Consider the following 15,454-nt stretch of genomic DNA (forward strand, 5'->3'; position numbering starts at 1 on the left):
TGCTTTCCCTTTTCCCCGCAACCCAGGGACCCCACATCGCTGGCTGACTCTTACCTAGCTCTCCGGTTAGCTGCATCTCAGCCAGTCACTCCCTTGGTCAGCCCGGGAAAGCTCACCCAGCACCTCCTTTGCTATCTCTAGGCCTGGGCTTTCCGCACTGCGCTCCCTGTGGCCGAGTGGAGAGTGACTTATTTGTGAACTATCCCGGCGGGCGGGTGCTTGCACACAGGGCCCGAGACTGCAGCCTGAGGTCTATAGCCTGCTGCTGTTAGAGCCAGATCCTGCAAAGTGCTGAGTGCTTCCGGTAGTGCCCTCAGCGCCATTGGCTTTAGTGGGAGCCAAGGGCAATCTGCAGCTCAGAACCGGACTCCCTGGGCCTCATCCAAAACTCACTGAAATCAATGAGAGCCTGTCTCTCGACGTCCATGGAAATTGGATCGGGGCCATAGTTAGCAAGTACGAAAGCAAATTACAGAAAAAATCGCTAAAGGAGGGAAGGAAAACCTGTCCCCTGGGCCTGGGACGGGGGGTGGTTTGCGGCTTCCCAGTGACCCACCAGATAAATCTCAGTTCTAGGACACAGTATGGGACCAGACAAACACTGTGCAAGGCCAGCTGAATGGCTGTTAGGAGATTCCTGGGCTATGCAAGGCAACAAACCACTGTGCTGCTTAGGGCCCCTCTCCCATTCCAGTGTTGGGCTGGGGGTGATTGACATAAGCGTTTAGTGCTGGGAGACGCAGGGGGCCGGATCCTCAGCTGGCGTGAATCAGCGCATGCCCCAGTGGGATGGCTTGGGAGGGAGGCTGATCCGGCCTGTTGTGTTTGGTGTAAAACATCTTTTGATTACTCAGTCAAATCAAACTCCTGCGGCTGCAGCCAGAATGCTGAGAGCTGGAGTTTTGCAGAGGAAATTGCTTGAAGCGTTGCTGGGAATAGGAAAGAGAAAACTCGAAACAAATGTTAGAAAAGTGCAAACCCCAGCTTGTTTGTCTCGCTTTGGATTGTAAAGGTCCCAGGCAGCGCAGGGAGGGGAGAGGGAAAAGGGGAAATGAAAATAACGTACGAGCCTTTGAAAACTGAGACTGTAAAGAAATTGGGAATTTGGCCAAATTCCGTGGATCGGGATAAATCCTCTCTCTAAAGTAACCTCCTCTGGAGAAGTGAGATGCTTGGGAAATCCCCCAGCTGCGTTTATTCACCCTCATAAAATCTTGCAAGTGTCGAGGCCAAAGAGTAAAGCAACAGTAGGAGAGGAAAGAACAATTCAGGATGAGCAAGGATTTGAAAGGGACAAATGTTGTGAGTTAATGAACAGAAATACACACCAAAGAAACTAAACGAGCTACAGGGAGAGAGCACAAGTTGTTAGCTCCCTTGGAGAATGAGACTGGAAGAGCAGATAGCAGAGATGGAGCTGTGGCTTTGCTGAAGGGTCGGACTACCTGGATATCTAGCAAGGCGCAGGGTAGCTTTGTAGTAGGGACAGGCTGTGAAAATCATCATTGATTCCACGCTGGTTTATAACACTCTGTGATCTCGTGCATACAGCCAGGCCAGCACTGTGCTATACCCCAGTCCCACAACATGGCAGGCTTGGCCGTAGAGATCGGTTCTAAACCAAAATCAGGTTTCCAGGGGGATCGTGGGTGTGGAGATAATATGGTCATGACATTCCAGGGTGCAATCCAGACCAGTGAGGGGCTGTGTCACCCCTACCTGCAACCTGGGGTGCCTCACAGTACTTTGCTGCTGTAGTTCCCAAGCTGGGCTCCTGACGTCCTGAGTATCTGTGTAGATCCACAGCCCTGGTCCAGCAGCTGTGACCCCAGCAGCCTGTCAGCGGCACATCAGCCACACTCTGGCTTCTAGCAGCCTTGAGTACTGCCTGTGGGGTGACCCCAACACACGCCCAGTCCCAAATCGTCTCCCCAAGGCGTGTGTTCTTCACTGTCTAGCCCCCTCCCGCACAGTCCAGATGTATTCGGTCCCTTGCCCCCCTAAGGAGATCAGCACACGGCAGCTTGCTGCCTTCAGAGGAGTTACCCATGCAGGTCACAACACTGGATTAGGTTTGATTAGCGAGTCAGACAAGTTTGCTGAAGTACAAGGAGCTAGGTGTTAAGTGAGTGCAAGTATAAGGCATTAAAGTCAGAAACACTTACAAGAGAAATAAAGATCAAAAAGCTTCCTAGTACTAAACGTAACAAACTAGAACGTGGTTCAAGGTGAAATTCTTGCGACAGCTTTCCAGTAGCATTGTTGACCGAACTCTCAGGTCAGGATCTGCTCCCAAAGCCCAACGTCTCTTGTCTTAGAGAGAGGTGGGCAGGGAGGGAGACCCGGAGGTGTTTTGCCTCTTGCTTTTGTTGTCCTGTCACCCTTTGAAAAGCATTTTCCTGAGCGTGCCCCCTAGTTAAGGTTCTTTCTAGCTGGGAGCAAGGAGACAGGGCCTCTGGTGGAGGAAAGAGGTGTTATGCTGTTTCTTTTCTGAAATGCAGATTTTCTCTGTGGTCTTTCTCCCCTCTCTCACTGTCTGAAGGGACTCTGTTTACAGCTTATATGTAAACTGAGGTAAACACACACCCCTTTGTTTAAGCCAGGCCTGCTTGACCAGTTCCACCTAGTCAGGGCTGTGCAGGTTTGAACATGTGTCTTCAACATCACACAGGGGGATGTCAGAACTTTACACATAAGGTTGCTATGTATGAGGTTGATATTATTGACCAGTGGCTTACTAGTTTTCGAATGATACCTCCCAAGGCATATTTTGTACAAGACTATTCCAGTGGTGTGTAGGGTGTGAATACAGGCTTGCGTGGACTAACAGTGCGTACAGATGGTTTTTAAATGTGTATGCCCCAGGGCCCTGGCCCACAGAACCAGAGGGACTGGCAGGCATGGAAGCATTTTCAGGGGGATCTTCTGCAGTTTGGTCAGCTCAGGAGAGATCACCACTGGGCGAACTGCAGGATTCCCACTCAGCAGGAGCTAGGGATGAGGGTGGAATTTCCCTGACTCAGCTTAACCCACTCTTGCATTCAGAAATCATGCATCAAGACCCAACAAGCATCAGAATGGCTTAAAAATCACAAGCTATTAGAAAATGTGTAAATGTCTTGAGCAGGGGGATTTGCTTTTTGTTTCTGAGCTTTCGGGCTGCATTTGAGTCACATTTTCAAGCTTTTCTGTGGAACCAACCTTTTAAAAAATTACAGCTGGGATTTTCACCTAATCACATGACTCCAGAAGCTGGAGCTTTAAGAAGCCCAACCAAATATCCCAGGACTTGTGATAAAACCATAAGCTTTGGCAGCACTGTAATGAGTGGGGCTGAGAGAGCAGTGTGGAATCTCAGGACCCGGGGCGCACACTCATCTGCAGAACAGCAATCATGGAAGTGTGGTGACAGGGCAGCTCCTAGAAAATGGGAGAAGCTGCGCCTGTGATCATGAGTCACTAAGGGAAGGTGCGTCCCGAGAGCTTGTGTGATCCCTGCAGGTGGGGAAGGACTGTGCTAATCATGGCACTGAGCTCAACAGTGCGAGGGGATCTAGTTAAAGTGACTTCTTATGGAGAACTCCCATGTGGCTGGATAATCTGGTTCAAATGGGACTGGACTGTGGCTAGACAGCCTCATTGGGCCAAGTCTATCCCTGGTGGAACCCTACGCCTTCTCTGGGTTTACACCCGGGGGAAATTTGGCTCAGTATGTCTTCAGTAAAACCCTAGAGGGTCCTCGTCCTCTTTGGTGGCACCCTGAGGATCATCCCTTTCACGCTACCATTGATGTTCCACGTGGCAGCTGCTGTCCTCCCTGTGGGCCTCCTTTGGGCCTGTGCTGAATGACAGGTGGGGATGGGCATGCTGGCTCAGTGGCTGCTCTTGGATTAGCCGCAGGCCAGTGTGTGTTTCTCGTTGCTCCTGGAAAGCATGAGGAGTCTGACACCAACCCCTCTGAGTGACAGAATCACCTGGGGATGAGAAGCTCTTTCGCTGTATGCAGGTAGAGGTGAGCTGGGCATTGCTACGCGTGGCACTGCCCAGCCACAGCCCAGGAAGGAGACCAGCTGAGCATTCCCTGCTTATGGTGGGCGGGGGGATCACACAGGATGATCCAATGTCCTCTCCTGCCCTTATCATCTACAAACCGGGTAGGAGCTGCCAGGCGCCGTGTGACAGGTGATGCCATCCTGTGCAATGTCTTTGGGGCCTGTATTATATTAAGTTTGTGTATTACTGTGAGCTAAGGATTTTACTGAACTCCCGTGAGGAGGGCTCCCCCAGCTTTTCCAGGAACCACAAACCGTGGGAGATGATGACGGCAAATCACGCAGGTTATAACATCTCCAGAGAGCAGAGACTGATTCCAGACACCATCCCACAAAGCAAGGCCATTTGGATAAAGAGCTGGGTTCGCACAGGCTCAGGTCTTCTTTCTGATCCAGCAAACGGACCGGACCTTCTGTCCAAGGGCCCCAGCCCTTGCAGAAGAGTGGGAAAGACTTTGGCTTGTTAGGTCCCCCTAAGGCTGCAGGTGACCTCAGGTCAACTGTTAGCACATGTATAGGAACTTTGGTTTTTTTACACGTTTTCTCTGTACTGCTTTTACCTTAAGAATAAAGGTGCTGGGCTGGCTCAGAAAGAGCTGAGTGGTAACTTGTAACAGCAGGCAAGGTGCTGGTCAGAACCTCGGACAGAAAGCAAACTGCAGGCACTCGTCTTTCGGCAGCCTGGCTTGCTGGGGATGTCACAGTGCAAGGCCCGGAGCTGTGCCCAAGAGAGGTGACAGCTGGGAGCCAGAAACCTTAAGTGGGTGCCCTCGAGGGACCGTGGCGGGGGATACAGGCTCAGTTACCTGAACCAGTGACATTAAGTAGAGCTGCAAAATGAAAATCTGTCTCCCCCCGTGATTCCCTGTCCCTCACTCTGGTTTTCACTTCCAAAGTAGAAAAAACACGTGAAAAGCCCTAGTTATGGAAAATCTCAAAAGCTGCCCAAACAAGTGGGGGAAAAGCTACGCTCCCCAGCTGCCATCTAGCCGTCTCTGTAGCCCCTTGTGCTGCACTCCTGCCGTCTGGCCCGAGCTCAGCAGTGTTGGACTGAGTGAGTGCTTAGCGGAGAGACCGGTCAGAGCTCCCCTGTGGGTGTCGGTGGTGCAGTAGGTGTCACTCTTCCCTTGGCCAGCACCACAATTGTGGCCTAGGACAGTGCTACTCAAAGTGGTGGTCCGTGGACCGGTGCCGGTCCGCGAGCCATCAGCTGCCGGTCTGCGCGCACATTGGAAAAAAAATTGCAGGTCCCCCACATCAGATAGCTTGAGAAGCACTAGGAGACAGCACTCAGCTACCTGTAGCCCCTGACAACCCTTGCTGATCCCAGATTGAATTTCAGGGTGGGTTTTAATGTTCTGCCTTCCTAACAGTCCATCTGCGTTTTCCATTGAAAAAGGCATTTTTCGCTTTGTGTCCTAAACTGCAGTCGAGCGCTGGTATCTGCTGTGACGCAGCTGCCATGTCCCACCCCAGAAGGGGCTGTGTTTCAGGGACTGTTGGAGTGAGCCGTGTATCGTTTGTTTGTGAGCTGGTAAAGTGCTATGGGGTGAAAGGCGCTATGTGAATGGATGATCGGGATCCAAAGCCTGAGGCCCTTCACCCTGGCCACGCCAGTCAGCTGCATCCCCTTTCAGCCAGACCTCCCTTCCCTAAACCCCACCCCTGCCTTCACCTGTCCTATGTGCGCATCACACCCACCACTGTTTGCACACTCTGCTCTGAATTGGCATCCCATTGTGTTGCTGGCCATTTACTGGCATTGTTTTCCAGCTCAGAGAAAGGATCTGAATCATATGATTGTGTCCCGGTGTGCTGAGCTCACCCAGCTATTACTGTATCCATCATCACCAGTGACATCAAAAAGCGAGCTGGGTAACGTTTGTGCTGCTTTTAGTGGGACTGGGGGTTTGTCCTCAGGGTCCTCATATGCCTGGGTTTACCTGGCTCTGCCTGGCATGGCAGCTGGGGCAGATTACACTGCCCTCATGTCATCCTGCAGACTGTGTAGAAGAGGTCAGGGAAAGGCTCTGCTGTACTTAACAGTGACAACACAGGACCAGGAGCCTGGACAGCATGAGCCACAGTGAATCACCAGAATCCCGTTCATGGCAATGGGACAAAGGCTTGGCAGCAGATCCTGCCTCACTTCCCTCACACGCGGGGCCAGGAGAGAGGTGTCTATGAGACGGTGATCATCCATGTTGTAGTTCTGAACTAGTGCTGGATTTCCAGCGGCAAAAATCTGCATTGTCTCCCTTAAATCCCAGGCCCATAAAGAGGCTCCGTGACCCCGAGGCACCTCGGCGATCTCCCAGTTATTGTGTAGAGGGTGGAACAGACAAGCAGAAATGATGTAGAAAGGCTCAAAAAGAAAAGGGGTTATTCCCTTTGCTTAGTCCCGGAAACAGGCTGGTTCCTGGGAAATCAATTTCCCCTCACCTAGGGGGAATAGGTTTCAGAGTAACAGCCGTGTTAGTCTGTATTCGCAAAAAGAAAAGGAGTACTTGTGGCACCTTAGAGACTAACCAATTTATTTGAGCATGAGCTTTCTGATCTGATGAAGTGAGCTGTAGCTCACGAAAGCTCATGCTCAAATAAATTGGTTAGTCTCTAAGGTGCCACAAGTACTCCTTTTCTTTCTAGGGGGAATAGTTTCTCTAGCCACGATGGGAGAGGAAAATGGTCCGAGACAGCTCTCACCTACTCCATTGACCTGTGGATTTCCATCACTGCAGCATGCAGTGGCTGTGGTTAGTTAACCTAGTAAAATACCTTCCTGGGTTGATGAGTGAGCACACAGCCTAAGCTACAGATTTCATGGGGGTCCGTCCTGGAGCTGACTAGCCCAGCTTGCTGCTGAATATCTGCTCCTTGAAGCTTTCAGATGTCACATCCCCAGTGGAATTTCCTACTGGCAGAGGTGGCAGGTTGGTCTGTGTGGTCCATTGGTCACCGGAAAGAGCCCTGGATTCTCATTCTAAACCCATAGAGCCACTGCATGACCTTGAACAAGTTCACGTCACCTCCTCAGCCAGTCCAGGAAGATGGAGCGGTAACAAATCAGCTCTGAAAAGCAGAAGGACCCAAGCGACTCTGGCTAACTAAATCATGGGGAGTGAAGGGTGCTAAGTGCTGACACAGTCAGTGTAAAAACACTTTAAATGAATGTCTTCTCTGAGTTACTAACAGCCCCATCAGTTATTAAAGCTAAGAGTTCTGAATCCCGTTGGCTTTTCACCAGTCATTCAGTCGCTGTGTTTTTCTCAGCCTGTAAATGAGAATCGATTACAGCAGCTGTTAGTGTCACTGCAGAATTGACAAACCTGTATATCCTCCCAGGATCAAGTCTCCTGGCCTTAGGTTTAGCCTTACAAAATCCCCCTGTTGTGCTGAACAGGTGAGGACAGTGGCCAAGGCATAGAAGGGAAAGCGCCCGATTTGAAAACAAGTAAATAATAAATGCAAATGGACTCCCAGTGATCCCACTGAGCAAACTGCTAAAGTTCCCAACCCTTAAAAGGCCAGAAATAGCAACAACTCCAGAATCTTCCCCAGTGTCTGGTGTATCAGCCCAGCGCAGGTGTGATTCGCACTAGGTCTGAGTGAGTGGGGCCAGGGCTCTGTGTGCGTATTCAGTCTTTAAATGATTTAGTGCTGCTGAAAGCCCTAGAGGCTGATGCTCTGGGCTCATCCCCAGGAAAGGTCCTGCCATGGCAGTAGCAAAGAAGCCTTCTCCCCCATCTCCGCCCCCTGTCAGGCACTGCCCTGTAATGGTGAGCTGATGCCCTCTCTGCTGAGACAGCCAACAAGGGGCTGGTTAGAACCAAAAGGGGTGTTGGGTTTTGTGATATGAAGGGTCTTGTGCCAGGGCTCCTGGATTGAGACCCACCAGCTCGTTCCATGTGTGCCAAGCCAAGATGCTTTTCTTGGCCATGACAGTTAGTCCCCACTCAAAACCATCAACCTAGATGTGAAAGGCTCCAAATCCCATTATCAATCCCTGGATCTATTCAGTTCTCCCTGGACTGAGGGTCTTACACTGTATCTGTATGGGAATTCTTTCCCACCCCCTCACCCCCACCTATACATATGGTTTCCTCCATGCCACTGCACCCCAGGGTCTGTTCCATTGTTCTGCACTTGTTTGGTTAGCGTCTCCTTGATCTGCTTGCAGAAAACAGGACTTCCCCCACCCCACCCCCTCCAGGCCCATGCTCTGGGCAGACAGGGTGACGCTCGGGGCCTTTCCAACTCCCTGGTCTCCTCTGCGCTGCGGTGGGCGGGGGGATGGGAGGGAAGGAGTTGGAACAAGATTTTTTTGTACAAAAATAAAGCCTCTCTTATCTGATGCCCCCGGGGCCCTGCAGGCTGGGCCCAGCTGAGCGATGTTATCTGATCATTACATAATGCTGGAGCCAGGCTGCTTTCCCCCCTGACGGAATACCAGTGAGGCCTGGCAGGGAGGTGAGGAGCCAGCCGTGTTTATGCGGAGCAGGCATGGGGAGCTGCCGAGCCTGAGTGTAACGCTGCCAGCCCTGAGCCCTCTGCAGGGAGAGGCCCTTACGCCTTGCTTGCGGGATGATGAATCCTGTTCTGGCAGCGCCTACAAGAGATGAGGTTTCCCCTTCTCGGCTTAGCATCTGCACCCCATGAGAGGGTGGGACAGTGGAGAGAACGGTGGACTCCTGGCCCCCTATGATCTGGGGGCAGAGGAGGAGTCCCGCCTCGGGAGCACTGTGCTGAAGGCCCCTTGATAAAGGAGCTGGAGCACAGCAAGAGGGAGGTGTTGGCCAGGGCAGGGACAGTGCTATGAACTGGGGACATGCAGATGTACACAGCCCGAGGGAGCAGGAGGAGGGTTAAGTGAGACAGAGGTGTTTGATGTGTGAGGGCATTAGGTGATGGGGGTCTCTGGTAGCATATAACCGGGGTCTGGAGCACACGTGGGGGTTGGGTGATATATGGAACGGAAGGGGGCAGGGAGTGGGTGCCCTGTTGGCGCCGAAGGGAGGGTCTGATGGATTGTAGGGGGAAGGTGTTTCACTGGACGGCGCCAGTTAATACTAATGAGTTGCTGGGCGCAGGCGTGGAGCGTGATGTAGCAATGGGGGTGGGGGCGCTGAGTGACATGGGGAATTTGATGGACTGGTTTGTGTGCTGGGCAATGTTTTGATGAGTGGGGGCTCAGAGCTGATGAGGCAGAGGGAAGCCTTGGCCTGTCTTTTCCTGCCTTGCCAGGTGAAAGGTCTCCCCTGCTGGCTGTGCCAGCCTAGGACGCCGGGTGGCTGGCTCCTCCCAGCCGGCGTGGCCCAGCTCTCACTCTGTAGGTGGGCGGCTTCACAGCCAGGCCAGACGGCTGGGTAATCTCCCTCTTACATAAGTGATCGGTGCCGTTCTCCTTGGAAACAGTCTCTGAGCAGCTCCCGGGGGCCGCGGAGATCTAATCTTTCCCCTTTGTGTGCTAGTCCCTCAGTGCGAGGGCCGTGAGGCTCTACGCAGATGGGACCTGTCTGCAGTGTTCTGAGCAGCCGCAGGAGTCCGGTGTCTAGTCCTGGCTGAATTACCCTCGACTGGCTGCTTGGGGTAGGGCTGGAAGGGAAGAGTGGGCTGCCTGTGGAACCCAGATAAGCCTCTGTTTATCTTCCTCCTGATGCTGCTGACTGCATGGCTGGTCTAGTTGGTGTGTCGAGGAAGTGCAGGACAATAGGTGGGCAGTGGACGCAGCGTCCTGGACGAGGCCTGGTCTGTGACCCTAGTGCAAGGGCGGCTTTGCAATTTGCCTTCTCCTTGTTTGACTTCTCTTCTCCCCACCCCCATCTTTTCAGCTGTCACTCTGCGTGAGTCACAGTTGCAGTCGCATCTTCTGCAGACTGGGTGCAGGAAACTGGGTTTTGACACTGGCCGAGCTCATTAGCAGGGCTTGAAAAATCTTTACCAGAGGAAGATTTCTTCGACGCGTGGGTGTGGTGTGGTGTTGCGGGACGGCAGGGGTGAAGCTACCAGTTTCGGCAGCACGTAAGCTGTCATTTGAAAGCGTGTGCATGGATTTACCTAGGATATTTCCTAGTTCGGATGCGCATGAAGCAAACTGTCCGAAGGGGAACAGAGCGTAAAGGGAAGCAGGACTAGGCGTCCCAGTCTAAAGACAGACAGCTCTGCCCAACAGCAGGGTGAAATTAACAAGCCGCTGTGAACAAGCAATGAAAGGATCAAGACAGGATCCTAAGGCCAGAAGGGACCATTATGATCATCTCATCTGAGCTCCTGGCCACAACACAGACCCTAGAGCAGCGAAACTCAGACTGCTGCTCACGTGCCACAAGTGGCTCTTGAATGTGTCTCCTGCGGCTTTTTGCAGCACATGATATTAAAACACTGTGGGATTTAATTATTAACCAATCTAAGTTATTAACCAATCAGGATCCTTTTACTATGTTATTAACCAATTAAGTTATCAACTTACACTGTTATTAACTTATTTGCTGCGAGAATTATATATATGCACATACGTGACGCCCTCCGACTTGAACTTGAACTTGACTGGAACGCCTTGCGTAACACAAATTTTGCGTAAGTTGGAAACGTATCTCCGACCATTACGCAAAAAACCCGCAACGCTCCTATTTCTAGTTTATGGAACTTTTTCCATATGTGCGGATTTGCGTACGTCAGGTTTGCGTAACACAGGGAGCGTCTGTAAACATTTTCCTGTCATACGGTTTAAATATGACTAGTCCTGTCATATTTACTAAATGAAATGTACTAAATGAAACTATGAACTCACACGACTGGTGCTCTTTTGGGTACTGTTGGTCGCTAATTTGGCTCCTGAACCTCTGAGGTCTGAGTATCGCTGCCATGGAGTGTTACCCAGTAGATCCCATCAGTGTCATGTTTCTGTTGATTTGGGGGAGCTCTGACCAGAAGCCGGGGCAGGTGCCAGTGCTGAGGGCCACTCAAAAAACCAAAGGCTGGAGGAAGGGCAGAGCAGTGGGGACCCACCTTGAGCTTGCAGCTTCAGGGAAGCTCTGAAGGGAAGGGATGGTGAGCACAAAGTATGCCCCTTGGTGGCTAATGGGGGAAGCGGTGAACTGCTGTCACAGGGCTCACTACTATTACTAACATTCTGAGGGACTAGACCACAGGAGTGGGGGCCTCCGGCTCACATAGTAGCCGGAGTGTTGCTTGCTGTATTCATTGCATTGAGACCAACTCCTCTCCCCCATTCCCCCACAGCCTGACTGTGTCTGACATGGGATGAGCTACACACAGCCATGTCCCAGCCTGGGGCCTTGGGGAAGTGGCTGAGATGGAGGTTGGCTTTAGTGGGATCTGAGAGTGCAAATCCCTCGGTGGCTTTGCAGATGTCAGCCTAGGGCTTACCAATACACTTCCCTCCTACTGTGGCCAGTCCAGGATCCCTGGGGGCTGGGATGGGGAGGCCCCTGGGTTCAGCAGCTCCCTGCAGTGATCCAGCCTAAGTGCTTCAGTCCCCTGAGTGGATGCTCAAGACTGCATCTCTGGGCTTAGGGCTGCTGTAGGTGGGATCTCTTGGTTAGAGCCAAGGATGCTACCCAAGAGCCCAGAGCTACCCTCCTGCCAGGAGCTGCGGCCAGGGCTCCCGTCCCCAGCCCAGCCAGCCAGGGAGCTGCTGAGAGCCCCCATACTGCAAGCCAGAGAATGGCAGCCTGGGCCAAAGGCTTCTGTCCCATCCCCAGGAGCAGCAGCCCGAAGCCCCCCAGCAGGAAATTAGGGGCTAGGAGCGGCCACAGCAACCCAGCCATAGCAGCTCTTAGCAGACAGCTGGGAGCAGCCAGGTCCCCCTCCCTCTCCAGGGCAAGCAGCAGGTGTCAGCACCCCAACCTTGGTCCCCACCCAGCCTAGGACAGGGAACAACCGGGGCAGAGTCGAGTCTCGGCTCAGCCGGAGTTTCCCGGGCACCAGCCAGGGCGGAGCACGGCCAGCCCTATGTTCCTACAGCTCATTCCCTGCTGCGGGCTTGAATTCTGGGAAATGGGACACTTCTGTTCTTTCTGTAAAAGGGAATGTGTGTTCATCAGATATGCAAATTAAGGGATTGTCATTTGCATAAGACCAGCGCCCTGACCTTGCATCTTCCCTGCGCCTTCCTCCCCCCCACCACACGTTCTCCTCCTCCATCTCCCCTTCTCCTGCTCTCCATCCTCCTTTCATTCAGCACTGCTGACACTTTTGTGTAAATTTCCATTCCCATTCCTTGGGCTTTCCATTTCCTGTCACTCACTGGAGCTGTAGATAGCATCGTCCAGTCATCCACCCTTCTCCCCCTTCAACGTCAGGGCGTCTGGACAATCCGGGCCTAGCATCCGGCCCAGCTCCACTGCCTCCAGACGCCTCTGCTTGCATGCAGTTGTCTGGAGCCACTGGTAAGCGTCAGTCCCCAGAGGGAAGTGATGGAAATCCTTTCAGTGGCTGGCCATCTCCAAGGAAAACATTACCCTGAGGGGGCAGCCAGGCCCAGCTGCTGGACCCCGATTCACCCCCTCTGCTTCAGGCTCATTCTCCCACCCTCTGTGTATCGGACTCAGGAGGTTTGTCAAAGGATATTGAGCTCCCTTTAAGGAAGGGCTCATGGTGTGTCACAGTTCACTACCACCACCCTAGTGAATCCTTTGTTACCTTAGGATGTGTTGTAAAACATCTATAGGCACCTAAGGCTTCACAGCTGTTGCAGTGCTGAATGCTAGGGCCACTAGGAACTTAACAGAAGCAGCTGGGACATCAGATCTTGCACGGATAGTCCTGTGTGCCAAAGTAGAATCTCCATTAGCTGTTAGCTGTATAGGGCCTCTGACACACAACTGAACAATTCTGATCCCTCCAGTGAAAGCCATCGGTCTGTCTGTCCGTCTCTCACGCACGCACACACACACACACAATTTAATTAGTATATTTTCTTCCTTTGCCTTGTCTTCATTGATTACCTGTAGGAAAGGGGTCTCACCACCATAGCACTGGCAGCTCCTGTCCCTCCCTGCCTTGGCCGTTCACACAGGTGGACAGAGAGTTGTCAACCTGACCGTCATTCTCGACGTGCTGTAGCCACGGAGCCTCTTCTCTCCCCACCTGCACCTCACCTTCTTAATATCAGTGAGACCCTCAGGATGCAGAAAGGGGAAACTAGCCAGCTCCTACTGTAATTCCCTGCTCCCCCTTCATCCAGAGCAGGGGCAATGCCTGCCCTTCAGCAGCAGCAAGGGCTCAGTCATAAAGTGTCATGAGCTGGGGACTTGTTCCTGCGGGATATGGAACCGAATACCCCTAGGCCATTGCTGGTCTGAATCCAGCTCAGGTGGTCTGTGTGAGATGAGGTGTCTCGCCATGTCCTCACCCAGTTCTCCGGGTCTCAGCTCTAGCAGGATGAAATTTTTCCGAGGTCAGTGCAAAATAGCCACACAAAAAATATGTATTTTATTTATTTCAGAGTAACAGCCGTGTTAGTCTGTATTCGCAAAAAGAAAAGGAGTACTTGTGGCACCTTAGCGACTAACCAATTTATTTGAGCATGAGCTTTCGTGAGCTCACGAAAGCTCATGCTCAAATAAATTGGTTAGTCTCTAAGGTGCCACAAGTACTCCTTTTTATTTTATTTATGTTTATTTTCCTCAACATTGTTGTGTTTTTATTTTCCTGAGGTTTGGCCAGTTCTAGTCTCAGCTTCTGCCAAACAGAGCCGGGGGGCATATTCTGATAGCGTTACTCACACCGAGTAGCACCTTTCGGCTTCAGAAGTCCCATTGCCTTCAATGGGACAATTCCCCAATCAGCTGCATTGCAGTCAGCGGGAGTAAGTAAAATCTGCTTGCAGGATCAGGTATCTAACTTGCCCCTTACAATGAGGATTCCACGTACATTCCAGTAACTTAGATTTTCTATTTTGTTTTTTTGAATGGCACAGTATTATTGTCCCCTCAGTAAAATGTTGCATGCCCTGGTTTTTAGATGATGTAAATAACAGCTTCTGATCTTTCCGATTTCCACTTACCCTGCTGCAGACCAGGGGGTGTACGTGGCATGGCGTTGGGGGACGGGGACGACTTCTTGTCCTCAATTGTTTGTGAAAGGTATAGCCTGATTCTGTCAAGTGTTGGTTGCAGCAGGGACATAGCATTTTCCATACCGGATAAGAGCTTTATTACGTTCAATCTCCTGCCTTGGGCAGCGGCCAATATGTGACACTTCAGAGGAATTTTTAAAAAGACCCAACATAGAGCACTTGGCCTGTTGCGAAATGCTGTGTGTTTTGGTGGGAGGGCACCGGGCTGGAATTCCAGACCTCGATGGGAATTGACCGTTCATGTCCTGAAGTGTGAGTCACGGATTTCTCTGTGCTTTGGCGTGCTGAGATCTCACAATTGATTCATGGTCAGTTTTGTGTGGATGGGTCTGAAAATTTCACTTTGAATAAGGTTCAGGATTTCAACCCCCAAAGCACAGGGGTGTTTGAAGGTGGAAGGCTTGTGGCTGAGTAGGCAGTGTCGTGTGCTATTTGCGGATCTGGGAAAGGCCCCCCCAAACTAAAGCCCCCCACCATAGCTAAGGGGGAAGAACCGCTAACCCCAGGCCATAAGTGAGTATGTAGGGAAACAAATTTAAAAATAGGAGCAGGAATGAGGTCAGAGATTGAAAATCAGGGAACCAAAGGGGGATGCTGAGCAGAGAGCCCAGGACAGTGCCCATTGTCCCTCAAAGGCATCTAAGGTGTCAGTGGACACTGCTCAGAGGATCTCAGCCAGGGTGCATGCTATGTAGGCTCTGTGGCACAATGGATAGTGCATTGGACTTCTAGCATAGTGACAGATTAAGTCATTCAAAGGTTGTGGGTTTGAATCCCACCAGAGTCATATTTTGGGGGTTAGATTAGATGACCCTTGTGCTCCCTTCTAACTCTATGGTTCTAGGATAAGGCATTGGGCTGTGACTCAGGAGACCTGGGCTTTGTTCCTGACTCTGCCACAGACCTGCTGAGTGACCTTGGGCAAATCACTTCATCTCTGTTTCCCCTAAAAAAACAAGGAGTCTGGGGGCACCTTAAAGACTAACAGATTTATTTGGGCATAAGCTTTCGTGGGTAAAACACCACTTCTTCAGATGCACGAAAGCTTATGCCCAAATAAATCTGTTAGTCTTTAAGGTGCCACCAGACTCCTTGTTGTTTTGTGGATACAGACTAACATGGCTACCCCCTGATACGCTGTAGCCCATGAAAGTTTATGCTCAAATAAATTTGTTAGTCTCTAAGGTGCCACAAGTCCTCCTGTCCTTTTTGCTGATACAGACTAACATGGCTGGTACTCTGAAAACTATTCAGTGTATTACGGGGATATTGCAGATTATGTATTCCTTACACCACCAGATCC

The 15,454-nt window shown here is 51.5% G+C and overlaps 1 protein-coding gene across 2 annotated transcripts in view; it reads left to right on the forward strand.

The window, feature by feature from the left end:
* Nucleotides 1-15,454, forward strand: part of ENG (endoglin) — a 54,754-nt gene that overhangs the window by 742 nt on the left and 38,558 nt on the right. The window lies entirely within an intron of this gene.

This window comes from Lepidochelys olivacea (assembly GCF_965140295.1).
Source record: "Lepidochelys olivacea isolate rLepOli2 genome assembly, chromosome: 16".
NCBI classification, from domain to species: domain Eukaryota; kingdom Metazoa; phylum Chordata; order Testudines; family Cheloniidae; genus Lepidochelys; species Lepidochelys olivacea.